Below are 6,253 nucleotides of genomic sequence, written 5' to 3'. Positions count from 1 at the left end.
GATCAGGTTTGAGACATGTCATCATGGGTGTCTCATGTCTTACATTTTCAGGAACGTTTAGCTTGCCTAAATGTTTTGCATTTTTAGGGCAGTGATCACGTGCAACAGGGTTGCAGAAAAACATGCTGATGACCCAGTGAATGATGTTATATAACATGGAACATGGAATCTGAAAGCAGATTACATGCTTTAAACAGGTGATAGACACAACCTTTAATTAGATATTTAAGGCTTTGATAGCAAGTGTTTATATTTGAGCTCTGTTTCCATCATGTTTAGAGAGTGTGAGAGGGAAGAGGTGAGGAGGTCTCCGTCTGTCCTTGCAAAGCACAAAGACAGCTGAGACTGACATAAAGGACAAAGTAGACTGAGCAGCAGAGAAAAACAAGTTCTGCCAACAGTGCTCAACAATAACTAGCAGACTGCAAGAACCATGTGGTCGTACTTTATGTTGCATCCAAGCAACTAACATTCAAATCGACTTGCCAGCCATGTATTTGCCTTTCAAGTTTTGTTTTATTTATACTTTAAATGAATAACTTAGCAGTCAAATATTGTGGGCAGTTTGATGATGTTTCGTATGTTTACATTTTGTTCTAGTCTAGGGTAAATTAGCTTTTGTAGCTTTTGTATTTTTGGATTATTTATGAGATGATGTTAAGTCTTGGTATTATTATTAATTCCCTTGAGTTGCAGCATAGTTTAGGTCCTTTCATGTCTCTTTAGTTATGAGTCTCTTCATGTTTCCTGGTGTAAGTCTGTCCTGGTCTTCTGTGTCATGTATTTTTTGTCTGTGTGTTTTCATGTTGCTCAATCATGTCCACATGTTTCCTGTTTTATTTTGAAAGAGTCTTGTGTTCTTGGTTCCTCATGTGTAACTGTACTTTCACTGTGGTGTCACTATGCTCATTTCAGTCAGCTGTTTCCCCATGTGTTCCCACTACATCTTTTGGACTATATAAATAAAAACAGCATTAAATCAATGGTTCTGAGCCTTGATGAAAAAGCATCTGACTCTATTAGATGGGAATACAATTTTGGTAACCCCTCCCCCCAGCCAGAATTAAAAAAATAATAATGGTATTTTAAGTAAGCAAGTTCCACTTGAGAGAGAGTGTGGGCTGGGATGTCCCTTAAGCCTATCTTTGTTTGCCTTATTCATTAAGGCTCTAGCACAGGCAATAAGAGAAGATAAAGACATAAAAGGAGTTTTGTTTAAGGAAAAGACTTTAAAATCAGCCTGTATACAGCTGACATACTAATTACTCTTACACAACCAGATACTAGTCTACCTGAATTACTGTCATGCCTGAAAACATTAGGCTGTCATTCAGTCTATAAGCTAAAGATATATACAAAATAAAAATCACTTCATATGACTATTCACTTTCAGCATAAAAACAAGCTCTCTGTAATTTCAAATGATAATTAAATATTTGGAGGTCAGAAGGATTTTTTCTACCAAACATGAAGAACTATTACAAGGATCTATAGCAACAACATCAGAGTGTCATTTGGACTGTTATTTGTAGCTCAGTGGTATCTAGGAGAGGAAATGTAGTCAGAACTGAGGGGATTGCACTACCAGAAGGCAACATTGCAGACACTGAGGATAGCTAGAAGTACTTTGGACTCCTACAAGCAAATAGGAACCACAAGAGGGCACTATGAAAGCCACAACAAACAAACACCTGGAGAGATTGAGGCAAGTCCAGAGGAGTCAGCTGAATGGGAAGAACAAGATCCAGGCAATTAACACCTAAGCCCTGCTGGTCGTCACAGACTCTGCTGGCATAATAAGCTGGCCAAAGAAGGATGTAGAAACCTCGAAAAAACTCCCTGTGACTGTACACTAAGCAAAAGGAGGGAGGCCAAGAACTAGTGAGTGTCAGAACCACTACCCAGGATGAAACAACCAAATTTCATGAATACATCAGGAAGATGGCTACAACTGATACACTGAAAAAAAGGGATTGACCAGCTCTTGGATTTATGTCAGCAACTTGCGTGTATTTAACACAATTGCCTCATGCTTTAAAGTTAAGTGTAACTATATAGTGTAGAAACTACATGATATGCAGAGAGGCTAGATTAAATTGTTCATATCATGTTCGAGTGAAGTAAGTCAATAACTTTCAGTCTCGTACGCTTTGGATCGTGGTTTCAGGAAGGCATCCATCTCAGTCAAATCGAGCAAATTGGGTGGTTGTTACATTAAAAAAGTCTAACTTGTAATTTAAACACAATAATATCATGTTTCTATAAACGTAATTAAATCATGAAGGATCTGTATGAAATCCAACAACTTGTTCTTGTTGAGATGACCTGATACAATCTAGTAAGAGTGGTTAGTTGCTGAACTCATGAAATTCACAAGATCGCACGAGATGTCAAACTGCAGGAAAATCACTGGAGTTATAAGAGGCAGACAACTACACACACACACCACGTGTATGCTATTGCTATTTATTGTGGTTTAACCTGTCAAGGACAAAAACGTACAAAAAAATTCTGCATCAAGCCTTGAAATCATAGCTTTCCTACTTTTGTTAAGTCTGGATTGTTGGCATTGTGGTTAGTGCTGTTGCTTCACAGTAAAAAGATCCTTGGTTCAAATCCACAGTCTGGCTAGTTTGCACTGGTTTCTCTCTGGGTATTCTGGTTTCTTCCCACAGTTAAAAGTCATGCAGTTGTTAGAGTTAGGTTAATTGGTGATTCTAAATTACCTGTCAATGTAAGTGCAAATGGTTGTTTGTGATAGACTTATGAGTTGTCCAGGGTGTACCCTGCCTATCACTTCAGGGTTATTTTCCAGCCCTCCTGCAACCAGGATAAAGATAGGAGGATGGTAGTTGTTGTACATCCATTCAATTTTTATGGTAACCAGGATCTAGACTTTGTTGAACATTATATAATATGAAGAGAACATGTAGTATTTAAGTGACCAAGTAGTATTGGGGTAAAAGTTATTGAATAGTGTTGAAATAAAATGACAAAATTGTGAAGGATTAAAATATTCCAAGAGCTCAACGTACTTCATCTAAACATGTTTCAATCGCGTTTTATGAACACAAAATGCACAGGTTTATTGAATATGAAAAAGTTGTGTTGATTGAACTCAATTGTTTAAGTTTCTGCCAAAGCAAAACATTTGTGTGCAACCGATGTCCACTATTGAATCAAGTAAATCCAACATGGCCTTTTTTTCAGTGTAGGACTCATGCATGGGCCTGTACCACCAGAAGATAGAGGAAGTGACTGATATTAAGTAATTCTGCCAGTGGCTGGACAAAGCTGGACTGAAAGGCAGCACAAAGGCACTAATAATGGCAGCACAGGAACAAGCTCTAAGCAGAGAATTGGTAGTGGCTGGGGCACTGCAACAATGAGAAAATCCAGCTGATATTACCAGGCTGAAAGATTCTAGTAACCAGGGCATGGCACCATGTGTATGGCATACATATGATGCCATAACCAAGTGATTGAAATAGTATCAGGAACATCTTTTCCAAATATGCCTGGAAGTCTCAAGGTCAAAATGCAATACACCCCCTAGGATTGTTGACAATAACCAAGATCCTGTGAGACTTTGAGATACAGAGAAACAAATTGGTGATGGCTAAAATACCCAGCCATAGTAGTGGTGAATAAGCAGAGAAATAAAGACATAGTGATAGATGTAGCTGTACAAAATGACAGCAACATCAGGAAGATGGAACACAAGCAGCTTGAGAAATACCAATGGCTGAGAGGGAAGCTACAGAACATGTAGAGGGTGAAGGCAACAGTGGTCCCTGTGGTAATCGAAGCACTCAGGATACTGATGCCCAAATTGGCCAAGCAGCTCCAGCAGATTCCTGGAATGACATCTTCATCCAGAGGAGTGCAGTCCAAGGAACAAAAATGACACTGCACAGGGCCCTCAAGATCTCAGGGCTCTAGTAGAGGACTCGAGCTTGTATTATTGAAATACACTAACAGATTAAACTTTGCTTGACTAGTTTTACATAATTGAGCAATCACAGAAACCTGTGCTTTCAGCAACTCAACTGTGCACTCTGTGCTCTTTGATTAATTTGGTTTTGCGCTTGTCTACTGATACCACTGGACACCACAGCTAATTGAATTTGCAGCTACAAAGCAGAGGTCAAACTGTTTCTAATTGCTCTATTCATGCAAATGAGTCAAGACCTTTGAAAATCATCTGTCTTCAAACAGAGTACATCAAACATATTCTGTGATTTGTCAAGGGCTGGATAAAAAAGTACCACACTCAGCATGAGCATCTACATCATCGGTACATGGAGGCTGAACAGGTCTGATCTGAGTACTGCTGTGGTTTATTCTGCTGGATGTTTTTGAGGCTTAGGAGCATTTTATTTTTGTGTGTATGGAGTGTTTACATTATTAATTGCCAATATTAATCCATACTGATTCTGTGAAATCTGGCACTTGTGCATTCACGACAAAAATTTATTTCCAACAGCCACTTCTCGAAGACATTTTATCATCTATTTTGATCCTACATCACCAGACTTTTTATATTAAATTTAGACATACTGGCAGTAAAAGTTAAAGCAGTAAGGATTTAAGTGGATGGTTACATAATTAGAATCAATATTGTTTGTGCAAGGGAGGTAATCAAATAAGTTGCGCTGCTACTGCATAAGTTATATATAACTGGTCTGTCTCTTGGCGGGAAATATCAACAGCATAAAAACAGACTTCCAATGAAATCTGCTGGACAGATGGGACTGATTACTAGATTTTGGTAGTGATCTGGATCTAAGTACTGCCATTTAGAGAGATTCATAACTCCAGTTATGCAAATAAAGGAGTAGAGTTGATTTCCAAGCCAAAGAATATGTTATCAGAGTCCAAAAGCTGTTGAGTCCTTCAGTTCTTTATCTGCATGTCTCACTTAAGACTTAAAATAAACACAATGAACAAGATAACGTATTCATTAAACCAGAAAACGAAAAGAAATCCCCAGAGCATTACCAGTAACAATACGCAGATGGTTTTCAACCCTGCATTTTGAGCTTGGATTTTCAAGTTCTGTTGTCGAATATTTATTCTCGTTATCATAGATTTGCTCTACTCCTTTGTCTTCCATTAAATTTGTCTTTGTGGTCTGCACTATGTATACTATGACAGCATCTTGTTATGACACTTGCAGTTAAAATGTTGAAGTTTATTATTTTTTTCAAGCAAGCTGCTTATTATTTTGAAATATGTAAATGACTGACTATATCTGTAGAAAAGATGCAGTATGTTGTGCTCTGCTTTTGAACACTGGAGTAGAGAAGACATATATCTCAATTTTTCAGGATACTATCAGTGTCACGGGCTGACAGTAGTGACTGAAATACAATGTAAGCCCTCCCCCACACCCCATTTTTGTGTCATCCTACATCCTTACCTGCTGACAGCTGTACTTGACTTTGACACTTGAGATAAGCAGCTTGTCAGTGTCAAGAGTCTGGAGTAAAGAAATGGCTCGAGTTAGGGAGGCTTGGTGTTCTGTAAATGCAGTCTCATTTATACATAAAATCATGTATGTTAATATTAATTTATTCAATAGTAGCCTGCTCAGAGGTTGGTGGCTTGTAAGAAATTTACAAACCCCTAAACTGTCATTATCGGTATTTTTAAAAGGAGAAAACATGAAAAGCTGTTATTGAGACATTTGGCTTTATATCAGCAAATGATTTGATAAATATGGAATTTTAACTTTTATTTAGAAAACAAAAGTATTTCTGTTGCTGCATTTTATTTTATTTTTATTTTAAGGCTGGTAAGATAATCCTGTAGTGCATTTTTCATGAATATGGTAGTTATTTTACTTGCTGTATAAAAAGAAAGTCGGAGATTGATGGACGGATTGCCACAGTATCTGTAGTAATGTAAATGCTGTACATTCCTGTGAACATACAGAAATTGGTAGATATGGGCATGTCATACAGCTATTTTGTCATACTGACAACCCAGTTCTGCAATATATCCTGCAAGGACAAACCAAGGACAGAAAAAAACACATTGTGCTTCGAGTAGTACTCTCTGTGGTTCATAGTGGAATAGCTTTTTTTAATCCAATGGAACAATAAAAGTGAAAAGGATTGAAGATTCAGCATGCCACTTTTAACCTTGCATTAATTATGTCCTTGATATTGTCACTGCATCTTTTTCTATGAAAAGCAAATTGTTTTTGAGAACCAAAGTGTCCTTCACATGGGCAGAAAATATATTAACA

The sequence above is a fragment of the Oreochromis niloticus genome, linkage group LG10 (genome assembly GCF_001858045.2).
Source record: "Oreochromis niloticus isolate F11D_XX linkage group LG10, O_niloticus_UMD_NMBU, whole genome shotgun sequence".
Taxonomy (NCBI): Eukaryota; Metazoa; Chordata; class Actinopteri; order Cichliformes; family Cichlidae; genus Oreochromis; species Oreochromis niloticus.
This window is presented reverse-complemented; position numbering follows the sequence as displayed.